Source organism: Suncus etruscus, chromosome 6, assembly GCF_024139225.1.
Source record: "Suncus etruscus isolate mSunEtr1 chromosome 6, mSunEtr1.pri.cur, whole genome shotgun sequence".
In the NCBI taxonomy this organism is placed as follows: Eukaryota; Metazoa; Chordata; class Mammalia; order Eulipotyphla; family Soricidae; genus Suncus; species Suncus etruscus.
Genome location: NC_064853.1, coordinates 105,354,717 through 105,367,494, shown reverse-complemented (window position 1 = coordinate 105,367,494; position 12,778 = coordinate 105,354,717). Strand labels below are relative to the sequence as shown.

Below are 12,778 nucleotides of genomic sequence, written 5' to 3'. Positions count from 1 at the left end.
TGTTGCATAGTGATCTGAAAGGGTACTTCTTATGATCCTTACCTTTGTGGTCTTATATAGGTTGGCTTTGTATCCTAATACATGGTCTATTCTGGAGAAGGTTCCATGTGGGTTTGAGAAGAATGTGTATTCTGCTTTCTGGGGATGGAGGGCTCTATATAAATCTATTAGCCCTAAATCTTCTAATTTTTCATTTAGAGCTCTTATTTCTTTGTTATTTTTCTGTTTGGTGGATCTGTCCAGTGGTGATAGTGGAGTATTGAGGTCCCCTACTATTATCACATTTCCCTTCATGTGTTTCTCCAGGTTTGCCAGTAGTTGCCTCACATATTTTGCTGACTCTACATTAGGTGCATAGATATTGACCAGGGTTAGTGTTTCTTGATCTAATGTTCCCCTGATCAGTAAGTAGTGTCCCTCTTTGTCTCTGATCACTTTCTTGAGGTTGAATACAATTTGGTCTGATATAAGAATGGCTGTCCCTGCTCTTTTTTGTTTTCCATTGGCCTGAATAATTACTTTCCATCCTTTTATTCTAAGCCTGTGCTTATCCTGTAACTGTAGGTGTGTTTCTTGCAGACAGCAGAAGTCCGGTTTATTTTTCCTAACCCAGTTCTCTACTATGTGTCTTTTAAATGGAGAGTTTAGTCCGTTCACATTTAGGGAAATTATTGATAGAGAGGACTGTTGTGCAGTTGTATTGTGTGCAGTGGTTGTTGTTACAATCGGGGGTTTGGATTGTGTAATTCATCTCTGAGTAAGTCGCTTAGGATCGGCTTAGTTTGCACAAATAGTTCAAGTTCGTTCATGTTTGAGAATGTTTTTAGTCTGCCCTCCCATATGAATGATAGTTTTGCTGGGTATTGGACCCTGGGTTGGAAATTTCTTTCATTCAGTCGTGTAAATATGTCATTCCACTGTCTTCTTGCTTGAATTATTTCAAATGGAAGATCCGGTTTGATTCTTATGTCCTTTCCTTTGTACTTGAGGTTTTTTTTCTCCCTTATTGCTTTCAGGAGTTCCTCTTTCTCTTTGTTTTTTGCCATTTGGATTATTATGTGTCTTGGTGTGGGTTTATTAGGGTCTATTTTATTAGGGACTCTCTTGACTTCCTGGATTTGTCCTGAAGTGTCTTTCCAGAGTGTGGGGAAGTTCTCTGTTATTATCTCCCTGACTACCTGTTCTTCCCCCTTTCCTATTTCCTCCCCTTCTGGTATACCCACAATTCTTAGATTGTTTCTTTTGTCTTTGTTCATTAGATATTGGATTTTTCCTTCCAGTGCTTTGCCTTTTATTTCTTTGTTGGTTTCTTGATCTTTTTTTGATTGTAGTTTTCCTTCGAGTTCTTCGATGTGCTTCTCCAACTCTGTGTTTCTGCTCATAAGGCTTGTTACTTTGTCTTTTAAGTCCTTCACTTCTTTTTGTATGGAATCTCTCATGTTCTTTGACATTTCTTCTTTAATTTGGCTGATTCGTTCGTCCATGGATTTCTTATACTCGGTTGCTAGGGTTTCTTTCAATTCTTTTATTAATTCTTGCATTTCCTTCCTCATGACAGCTTTTAGGTCTTCTTCCCGTGGATCTGTGCGTTTTGGTGGACTTGGAAATTTGATAGGGTTTGTCATGGTGTCTCCAGTTATTAGTGATTTCCTTGCTTTACGCATTGTTCTTTGTATTTAATGGTGTATTTTGGAGTGCTGTGGCTTCTAATTTTGGCCTGCTTTGGTCCCCTTCCTGAAGGTGTTTCTAGAGGGACCTGTTGGGTGAGTTTGTTGAGCCTAGCCCTTTCTCCTCCCCTTTGCTACCTAGAGTTCAGCCTTCCTGCTGTGGGTCTTTTCCCTTTTCTGCTCCTTATTTCTGTCAGCGGTGCAGTTCCACTCCTGGCCACAATGGTTACTGGCGCTGTTGAGCCTAGCTCTCAATCCCCCCTCCTTTCTCTGGGAGTCAATGGAGTTCCGCCCCCTCCAAGCCTCCCTTGAAGGAGTTCCCTCAGTCCAACCTTTCAGGCTCTGCCCTCGCCCTTGGGGAGTCCCTGGTCCGCTCCAGGGCCCAAGGGGGTGGATTGCTCTAGGTCACCTGAGAGTCCAGATAGCTGGCCCTATCTCCCCCGACTATTCCGGTTGCTCAACTTGCCTTTCCAGGCGCCCACCCGGGGGAAGGGACTCACTGGGGGGGGGGGTCGGTCCTGACGACAAGGAAGCCGCACAGGAAACAAAGTCTCCCCCAAGCCGCACAAGGGAGCAAAACTCTCACCCAAGCCGCACAGAAAACCCTGTCTCCCCCGAGCCGCACAAGGGAGCAAAACTCTCATCCAAGCCCCACAGGAAACACAGCCTCCCCCAAGCCGCACAAGGGAGGGAACTCTCACCCAAGCCGCACAGGAAACAAAGTTTCCCCCGAGCTGCACAAGGGAGCAAAACTCTCACCCAAGCCGCACAGGGAACCAAGTTTCCCCCAAGCCGCACAAGGGAGCAAAACTCTCACCCAAGCCGCACAGAAAACCCTGTCTCCCCCGAGCCGCACAAGGGAGCAAAACTCTCACCCAAGCCGCACAGGGAACCCTGTCTCCCCCAAGCCGCACAAGGGAGCAAAACTCTCACCCAAGCCCCACAGGGAACCAAGTTTCCCCCAAGCCGCACAAGGGAGCAAAACTCTCACCCAAGCCGCACAGAAAACCCTGTCTCCCCCGAGCCGCACAAGGGAGCAAAACTCTCATTCAAGCCCCACAGGAAACACAGCCTCCCCCAAGCCGCACAAGGGAGGGAACTCTCACCCAAGCCGCACAGGAAACAAAGTTTCCCCCGAGCTGCACAAGGGAGCAAAACTCTCACCCAAGCCGCACAGGGAACCAAGTTTCCCCCAAGCCGCACAAGGGAGCAAAACTCTCACCCAAGCCGCACAGAAAACCCTGTCTCCCCCGAGCCGCACAAGTGAGCAAAACTCTCACCCAAGCCCCACAGGGAACCAAGTTTCCTCCGAGCCGCACAAGGGAGCAAAACTCTCACCCAAGCCGCACAGAAAACCCTGTCTCCCCTGAGCCGCACAAGGGAGCAAAACTCTCATCCAAGCCCCACAGGAAACCTAAACTAAATTTTGAACTTTGTTTAAGACCATAATTTACAAAGTTGTTGATAGTTGATTTGAGGCATATAGTATTTCAATACTAATCCTACAACCAGTGTCAACTCCCACCACTAGTATTTCCATACTCTGTCATCTCCTACTCTCTCCCCCAACTTCCATCACCCACTTCTGCAGGTGACAGACACATTATAAAATTGGATGGTTACAGTCTAGACCTCATATTTCAGTGTTGTTGAATCTATGCTTTGGATTTTTAACTATACACTCTACCACTTCCCTGACTTATCTTTCTTCCCACCTTGATTTCTTTCTTTTCCCTGTTGCTTTCCTTCCTAATTTCTGAGGTCAAGGGTGATCCAAGTAATCCCCCTTTACATTACATTCACTCATCTTTTTACTCTATATTCTACAGATAAGTGAGATCATCCCATCACTTCTAGGCCTTTTGGCTAAGATCAAGTGTGGAGATCATCCTATACTTTTCTTCTTCTGGCTTTTTTTTTTTTTTTTTTTTTTTGGTTTTTGGGCCACACCCGTTTGACACTCAGGGGTTACTCCTGACTATGTGCTAAGAAATCACCCCTGGCTTGCGGGGACCATATGGGACACTGGGGGATCGAACCGAGGTCCTTCCTTGGCTAGCGCTTGCAAGCGCCACCTTCCCGGCCCCATCTTCTGGCTTTCTTCACTCAACATGTTATCTTCCAGTTTTACTAAGTTGTAGCAAATTGCATGATTTCATTTCTTAAAGTTGTATAGTGTAGTATATGAAAAAGTTTCCATAAGATTATTCTTGGAATTGTTGTATATAAAAGTATTTTCTTAGGATTGTTCTGTGACTATTGCCCCACCTAGCCCTTCCAGGTGGGGCGCTGTGGAGTTGGCAATAAATAGCTTGATGGACAGGGGAGAGGGGTCCTTTTGCGAAAGCTGCAGGCTGCAGGAGAATTCTCTTGCTCTCTTTGCCCAATCTTTTACACCCTATCCTTCTTGTCTGTGTGGATTATTATTTGCTGTGGATACATATTACCAAGGTCTCCCCCTGAAAGGGGACAAGGAGATGGGAAGTAATTTCTTATTCTGGGGACTGTTCTTGGATTCACAAATACCCAACAAAGGATTTAACAGCGAAGATAACTTACAGTATAGTATTCCTTTGTATAACATATCACTTCATCATCCATTTATCCATGGTGAAACACATAGGTTAATTCTATATCTTAGCTATTGAGCTAAGTGTTGCAATGAATAATAGTATGCATATGTACTTTTGAATGAATGCTTTTAAGTCCTGGGGTTAAATAACCAAAAGTGGAATTGCTGAATCATGTGGCAGCTCAATTCTAAATTTACTGAGCACTTTTCATATCATTTTCCACAGGGGTTGAATCAGACAATATTTCCACCAGCAGTGGTTAAGAGTTCCTTTCTTACTACATCCCTACCAGATGGATTGTTTTTACTATTTTCCATATGTGCCATTCTCACTGTGTGAATGATGTATCATTATTGCTTTGCTTTGGACTTCCATAACAAATTTATATCATATTAAAGCATGACTCTTGATTTTTTTTTTTTTTTGGTTTTTGGGCCACACCCGGCGGTGCTCAGGGGTTACTCCTGGCTGTCTGCTCAGAAATAGCTCCTGGCAGGCTCGGGGGACCATATGGGACACCGGGATTCGAACCAACCACCTTTGGTCCTGGATTGGCTGCTTGCAAGGCAAACGCTGCTGTGCTATCTCTCCGGGCATGACTCTTGATCTTCTAATCTCCCCACTGAGTCATTCTTATTACACTGTTCTCCAGCCTTCTGGAATCCCCTCTTGTCATGAGAGGTTCAGTTTGGTTCTAATATAAGGTACTTACACAGATAGAGCTGTAATTCAAGGCAGAAGACCATGAACCTTGGTCTGCTTTTCCCATAATTCAACTTAAAAAAATTGAATAAACAGGGTTCAGAGAACTAGTACAGGGGTTAAGGTGTTTTCATTGCATGTAGTTGATTTGGTTCAATTCTCTGGCATCGGACCCGGAGAGATAGCACAGCGGCGTTTGCCTTGCAAGCAGCCGATCCAGGACCAAAGGTGGTTGGTTCGAATCCTGGTGTCCCATATGGTCCCCCGAGCCTGCCAGGAGCTATTTCTGAGCAGACAGCCAGGAGTAACCCCTGAGCACCACCGGGTGTGGCCCAAAAACCAAAAAAAAAAAAAAAAAGTATCAATTCTCTGGCATCATATATGGTTCTCTGAACACTATGTCAAGAGCAACCCCTAGCACAGAGCAAGGAGTAAGCCCTGAGTACTTCCATTTTGAAAAGTAAGATAAAAAGCATTACTATAATAAGCATTTGCCCTTATTCTCAAAAATATCTGGTTCTGAAGTCTGTAAATGCTAAATTTGTAGAAAATATATATATGCAAATGAAAGGATCATGATATAGGAAGATTATCCTGAATTATTCAGAAGGTTCCCTCCTAATGATACCAGCATCACTTTTCCAAGAGAGGCAATGGGAAGCTTCACACACACACACACACACACACACACACACACACACACACACACACACACACACACTGACTTTCGAATTTTTTCTTTTTGTTTTTTCGCCACACCCATTTGATGCTCAGGGGTTACTCCTGGCTATGACCTCAGAAATTGCCCCTGGCTTGGGGGGAACCATATGGGACGCCGGGGGATCGAACCGTGGTCCTTTCCTTGGCTAGCGCTTGCAAGGCAGACACCTTACCTCTAGCGCCACCTCGCTGGCCCCGACTTTCGAATTTTTGACCTCCAGCAATGCAAGAGAGTAAGTTTCTGCTGTTAAAAGCCACCAACTGTGTGAAACATTTTTTGGTGGTGGGGCACACCCAGTGATACTTAGGGGTTACTCCTGGCTCTGTGCTCAGGAATCACTCCTGGCAAGCTTGGGGGACCATATGGGATGCCAGAGATTTAACCTGGTGTCAATCACTTGCTGTTCTATCAGTTTGGCCCCAACTTTAAGGTACTTTAGTTGTTGTTTTATTGTTTTGAGACTGTACATAATGGCACCCAGAGACTAGTCCCAGGTCAGTGTTTGGTTTTTTTTTTTCCCAATGAAGCTTGTGGTGGGGGCATGCAAAGTACATTATATAACCCACTGATCACATTCATTCAGCTCAGGGAAGCAAATACAATTACCACTGAAATGGAAGCCACTTGTGTTCTTCTCCCAACTGCAACTGCCTCTTTCTACCTCTGAATATCTAGCTTGAGAGAAAGAGCTATCAGATTGTGCTCATTTGAGAATTTGCAGGGAAGTGGGGCAGGTTTGCAGGGGAAATGGCTTTCAGGGAGAGCAAAAGGTCTAGGGTGAGGACTGGTATGGGTTCCCACCCTGATGTGCTTTCCATCGTTCACATTATTTCATTCTTCTGGAAAATGTTAATAACACTGCAAAAGCATGTTTCAATCTTATATTTGGCATTTAGTAAAAATGCTTATTTTATTATTAAATTGGTCATCATTAACGCATATTAAAAATGTTTAGCAGATATTTTAGGAACTAGCAGACTGGGAAATAGCTTGAAGAGTTGGAGTACATATTTTTCTTGAAAGAACCCATAATCCCTCTTACCACATGGCTCCTCCAAACACTGCCAGAATTAGTTTCAAACCCAAATAAATGAATAAACAATTTTAATATTTTTACTTAATTTTCAATTTTTAGTCATTTCTATGATCAAAGCCATTGCGATTTAGTTCTTAGGTGACCTTTTTATATAACGATATTTGGGGCAGAGTGATAGGATAGCTGGAAGAATGCTTTTCTTGACTGTGGCGAACCCACCATTTCTCCTAAAATAAAATCAACCCACAGTTTCTCTTGAAATAATCTCTGAGCACTGCCAGATATGACCCAAAATCAAAAAATTAAGATAAAATAAAAAACACAACTGTGAAAGCAAAAACATCATAATTACTTGATGTCTTCCTTCATATCTCTGAGAAGTATGTAGAGGATCTTGTAGGCAGTTGATGGTTTCAGTAACACTTTTTCTATTCAAAATAAAACCACCATCTCAAATGTAGTGTGAGTGCAGTAGGATGATAATACAATAAAGAAATTATTTGAAGTTTGAAGTAATTACTGGCATATGGGCTGCTGAAGTGAGCACCAAGGTAATTCTTGGGAGCAAAATTGTGTATGCATGCGAGGACAAGGGGGAAGGGTTATCCAAGTACTCAGGGACCCCTGTGACAAATTCAGGAGATTCTTGGCCATTGCTAGTAGAATTTAGGTGGAGGGTGCATAGGACTAGATTTGTTAAAAAAAAAAAAAAAACAAGGTAAATCTTAAGGTCTAGGGTTTAATATTGAATTTTAGAGTTTATACTACAGACACGAATAGCAGAATCACCTTGTAACTCAACCCTACTTGATTTTACTTAGTCTTTGAGTTTGTGTCATCACTTCATATAATTGTAAGACAATACAATTAAAATATTGCATTTCTGTTTTTTCTTTCCTTTTCTTTCTTTTAACAATTGAACCCAGGATTATGTACTTGTGAAGCATGTGCCCTACATGGAGCCATGCCTCTGATCTCTGAATTATTTTTGTATTTTTGGGGGGATATACCCTGATGTTCTTAGGACTTATTCCTGGCTTTGTACTCCCAGATCACTCATGGTAGTGCCAGGGGATCATATGTGGTACCAGGCATCAAACCTGAACTGAATACTTGTGTGCCAGGCAGACACATAATCCACTGTGTTATCTCCCCAGCCTCTCTGCATTGTTTTCCAGTGTCATATTCTAAACTCTTTTGTGTTAGGATTATTTAGTTGCAAGGAGCATTCACTTAGTCAAATTAAATTGTTTCATAAAAAAAAGTGTGTGTGTGTGTGTGTGTGTGTGTGTGTGTGTGTGTGTGTGTGAATCTTAAGAAGCCCAAAACAGGAACCACAGGCAGTGACCCTATACTGCAACTGGAATTCAGACCTGCTTAAGTTGCCTTGTCAGGGCTCTCGGGTGAATTTTGGGAATCTGTTTCTGCTACTCTCTTCCAGACATTAACTACGAATTCCTGACCTGACCAGTCCTTGCTACATGACCTTATCAGTTCTGGAATTGCATCATTCTCTTTCCTAATCTCTTGAAGTAAAATATTGATTTGGAAAATAAAAATCTTGATTTGGTTAGATTAAGTTATCTTTTCCATCCAGATAGGCCACAAAAACCAGAGGTTTCTGTTAAGTCTATGGATGCTAAACTGTCCCTAGTCATCCTAGTGCCTCCTGTACTAGTCCCTAGTACACCCTGGTTCCACTGGGCAAGGATAGAGGCAAAACTCCTGATCCAGACTGGGCTCAGCAGGCAGCAAAGCTACGTGTGGATTCCAAGTGGTGTGGGGATGGATGGGCATGCCTCCCTCCCTGTATGGCTGCCTCACCTTCATAACTGCATTTTTAATGACCGCACAGCATTACATCAATGGCTGTTTCATAATTTATGACCCCTTTTCTCTGCTGTTAGTTTTACTTTAGTTCCTTTTAGTGTGGGAGCTGCTACAAGTGAAACATATCTGTACATATGTCTTCCCTCACATATCATTGCACCAAATGATCTTTTCATGGTGATTATGCTTGTCTATGACATTTTCAGGATATAAATGGAGCTCTTTGAGGGGCCCAGAGAGCTATAACAGCAGTTAAACTCTTGCCTTGCAAGAGCTGGCCTGGGTTTGATTCCCAGCACTCCATATGGTATCCCAAGCCCACCAGGGGTGAGTTCTGAGTGCAGAGTCAGAAAGCAAGCTTTGAATACACTAGGAGTAAAAACCCTGAGCAGATCTAGGAATGGCCCTAAACAAAGAACACCAAATAAAACCCCCAAATTACCTTGATTTATTAGAATTGCCTCCCTTTTCTTTTTTTCATTATGTTGACATGGTTGTGATTACTGGGATCACAGAGATGCCCAACTCTGGGGCTCACAAGTTCCAGTTGCACTCACCAAGGGTCACACACAAGCTGGGGCAGTTCTTGCCCACTCAGCTGTGGTGCTTACCAAGGCTTATGTTATGCTCCTTTACTTGTGGTGCATGTGTATGTGTGTGTGTGTGTGTGTGTGTGTGTGTGTGTGTGTGTGTGTGTGTGTGTGTGTGTTTTGGGGGAAACATGCACCCTTAGCTGAGGCATACAAGTTACAGTTTGCTCACCAGGAGTTCTACATACTTTTTTTGTGGTGCTCACACACACCTGTCTGTGATATGATTGGAAGTCACCTGTAGCATAGGGGATGGTAGATAGCAGAAACGACAGTTTGCTGCTTTTCAGGGATTTAAATTCATGTTTGTAAGGCTGGTTCTCTAAGTCATTGTTCCTCTGGGCACAACTGTTCTAGTGTCATCAAGTAGGTTTGAGTTACAAGGTGATTCTGCTATTTGTGTCTGTAGTATAAACTATAAAATTCAATTTTTTAAATAATTTTTATAGTATATTTTTTAGTATTTTTATAGATTTATACAAAACAGTTATAAGGCAAAGAAGTGATTGGGTGATTTGTGATTTACTTCAAATATACAAAAATATAAAATAAATATAATATTTCATAAATAAATATAAAATAAAATATAAAAAATAGAAATGATCTGTGATTTACTTCAAATATTCTGGAGGAAAAAATTGGAATTTTGAGAAAAAATTGGGATTTTTCTCAAAACAATGAGAAAAAAAGTGAGGCATGACATGTAATTGTGAGTAATTATAAGAGATGAAGATAGAGAGAAGGGGTCTGTCATATACTGCCATTTCTGTTTTTGTTTGTTTTGCTTTTGGGAGGCACACCTGGCTGTGCTCAGGGCTTACTCTTGGCAGATCTGTGCTCAGGAGAGTACATGTGGTGTTGGGGATCAAAACTGGATGAGTTGAAAGCAAAGTAAGCACCGTATCCACTGTGCTATATCTCTGGCTCCTGATGTCCTATTATGCGGTGTATTGCAGTTTTCCCCTCTATCTCTCCCCTCTGGAATTTTGGCTGTTTCCTCCCATTATTTCCTGTCCTGCTTGGTGCCCCACGTTGTCCTCTGGATGCTCCCCAGTTTTTCTCAGTTTCCCTCATCCTAATATCTGTGTCACGGTTTCCTTTACAAGAAAATTCCATCCATCTAACCACATATTCACCATGTTCATCCATCTAGCCACCCATGCATTGATTCATTCACATACAATTTTGAGCCTCTGGAGTGGGCAGAATACTATAAAATGTGCAAAATGTCATCAGTTTCATCAACTCGGATGGCCCCAGACAGTCATTTAAAGAAGTCTAAGAGCAATTGGTCAGAAATCACTCTCAGGCTGACTGTATTTTCAAAAATGGATGCATAGTGCCAGAGATGGAGCAGCAGAGGGGTCTGCTGCTCTGTGTCCACCTCTTGATTGTTTTGTTTGTGTGTTTTGCTTGCTGGTTTTTCAGTCTTTGGAAATTGCCAACAGGAAGGTGTATTCTGAGGTCATATTTATTTAATAAAATAGGAACTAACCATATTGCTACCCTTGGAAGTTTTATAACCTTTCAAGATAAAGCATTAAAGAGGCTCAAGTACTCAAGGAAATATTTTATTTAGCTATTTTGTTTGTTTGGTCACACCAGGCAGTTCTCAGGGCTTACTCCTGGCTTTGCTCTCCGGGGTTACTCCTGCCATAGCTTAGGGGACCATAGAGGTGCAGGGAATCAACTCCTGTTCAACCACATGCTAGGCAAGCATCTTAATCCTTGTATACCTTAATCAATAACTTTTGTTTAGGCTCAAATGTGAAATCAGATCAAATGGCTTAATTTTGTATCTATTTTCCTAAATATTACAGATATTAAACAAGCAGAAAGAAATCACAATTCTTTGTAATATAAAAATTCATGATGTAAAACTAAAGAAGGCATTTCTTGACTCTTGAGAGTTGAAAAGCCAGGGCGCTTGCCGAGATCCCTTGTGGATGCATCTGTGTGTGTTTGTGGGGGAACACAGAGGCTTTAAGAGCTCACTGCTTCCTTTATAGGTCTTCCATTCTTCATCTTTCTCTGTCACTCCCCTGCCCTGTGAAGGAACTTCTCCAGGGGGGCTCAGATGTCTGTATTTTTCCATGTCTGAGACAGATCTCAGTATAGATTAGCTGAATGGAAGACTAACAAGGTGACTTTCTTCTTTCTTTTTCTCTTTCTTTCTTTCTTTCTTTCTTTCTTTCTTTCTTTCTTTCTTTCTTTCTTTCTTTCTTTCTTTCTTTCTTTCTTTCTTCCTTCCTTCCTCCCTCCCTCTTTCTTTCTTCCTTTCTTCCTTCCTTCCTCCCTCCCTCTTCCTCTTCTTTCTTTCTTTCTTTCTTTCTTTCTTTCTTTCTTTCTTTCTTTCTTTCTTTCTTTCTTTCTTTCTTTCTTTCTTTCTTTCTTCCTTCCTTCCTTCCTTCCTCCCTCCCTCCCTCCCTCTTTCTTTCTTCCTTTCTTCCTTCCTTCCTCCCTCCCTCTTCCTCTTCTTTCTTTCTTTTCTTTCTTTCTTTCTTTCTTTCTTTCTTTCTTTCTTTCTTTCTTTCTTTCTTTCTTTCTTTCTTTCTTTCTTTCTTTCTTCTTTCTTTCTTTTTCTTTCTTTCTCTCTTTCTCTCTTTCTTTCTTTCTTTCTTTCTTTCTTTCTTTCTTTCTTTCTTTCTTTCTTTCTTTCTTTCTTTCTTCCTTCCTTCCTTCCTTCCTCCCTCCCTCTTTCTTTCTTTCTTTCTTCCTTCCTCCCTCCCTCCCTCTTCCTCTTCTTTCTTTCTTTCTTTCTTTCTTTCTTTCTTTCTTTCTTTCTTTCTTTCTTTCTTTCTTTCTTTCTTTCTTTCTTTCTTTCTTTCTTTCTTTCTTTCTTTCTTTCTTTCTTTCTTTCTTTCTTTCTTTCTTTCTTTCTTTCTTTCTTTCTTTCTTTCTTTCCTTTCTTTCTTTCTTTCTTTCTTTCTTTCTTTCTTTCTTTCTTTCTTTCTTTCTTTCTTTCTTTCTTTCTTTCTTTCTCCTTTATTTCTCTTCCTTCCTTCCTTCCTTCCTTCCTTTCTTTCTTTCTTTCTTTCTTTCTTTCTTTCTTTCTTTCTTTCTTTCTTTCTTTCTTTCGTTTCTTTTTTGTTAGAAGAACCCCTCCCCTGTCTTTTGATCCCTTCTTTTCTTCCCTGCACCAGTCCCAAGATGGCCCATTCTTTTTTATTTTATTTTATTATTCTTTTTTATTTTTGGGTCACACACGGCAGCACTCAGGGGCCACTCCTGGCTCTATGCTCAGAAATTGCCCCAGCAGGCTCGGGGAATCATATGGGATGCCGGAACTTGAACCACCATCCTTCTGCCTGCAAGGCAAATGCCCTACCATGTGCTATCTTTCCTGCCCCTGGCCCATTCTTCTGTCTCACTCTGAAGACCTCCCGAGGAAAGTACATTATTTCCAGGAAACTGAGTCAGAGACTCAAAACCCCAAAATGGGGATCAGCCTACAGGAGGGCTGGTGCACGATGCACCCAGAACCAATTCCTGGTTCTGGATTGCCTAGCATGGGTGTGGCTTTACACTTAGACTGCTGGGAGTCTAGGATTTCTCCAGCATGATGCTTAACTATCAGCAAATGTTATCTTGGAACATAAAAACCAACCATAATGGGGTTAGAGAGATGCAGCCTACTTGGATTTAATCCCTGGCATCCC

The 12,778-nt window shown here is 41.9% G+C and overlaps 1 protein-coding gene across 1 annotated transcript in view; it reads left to right on the top strand.

Annotated features, from left to right (window-relative positions):
- The window catches only part of DLG1 (discs large MAGUK scaffold protein 1), a 653,463-nt gene that overhangs the window by 81,764 nt on the left and 558,921 nt on the right, over positions 1 to 12,778 (top strand). The gene's annotated exons all lie outside the window — the stretch shown is intronic.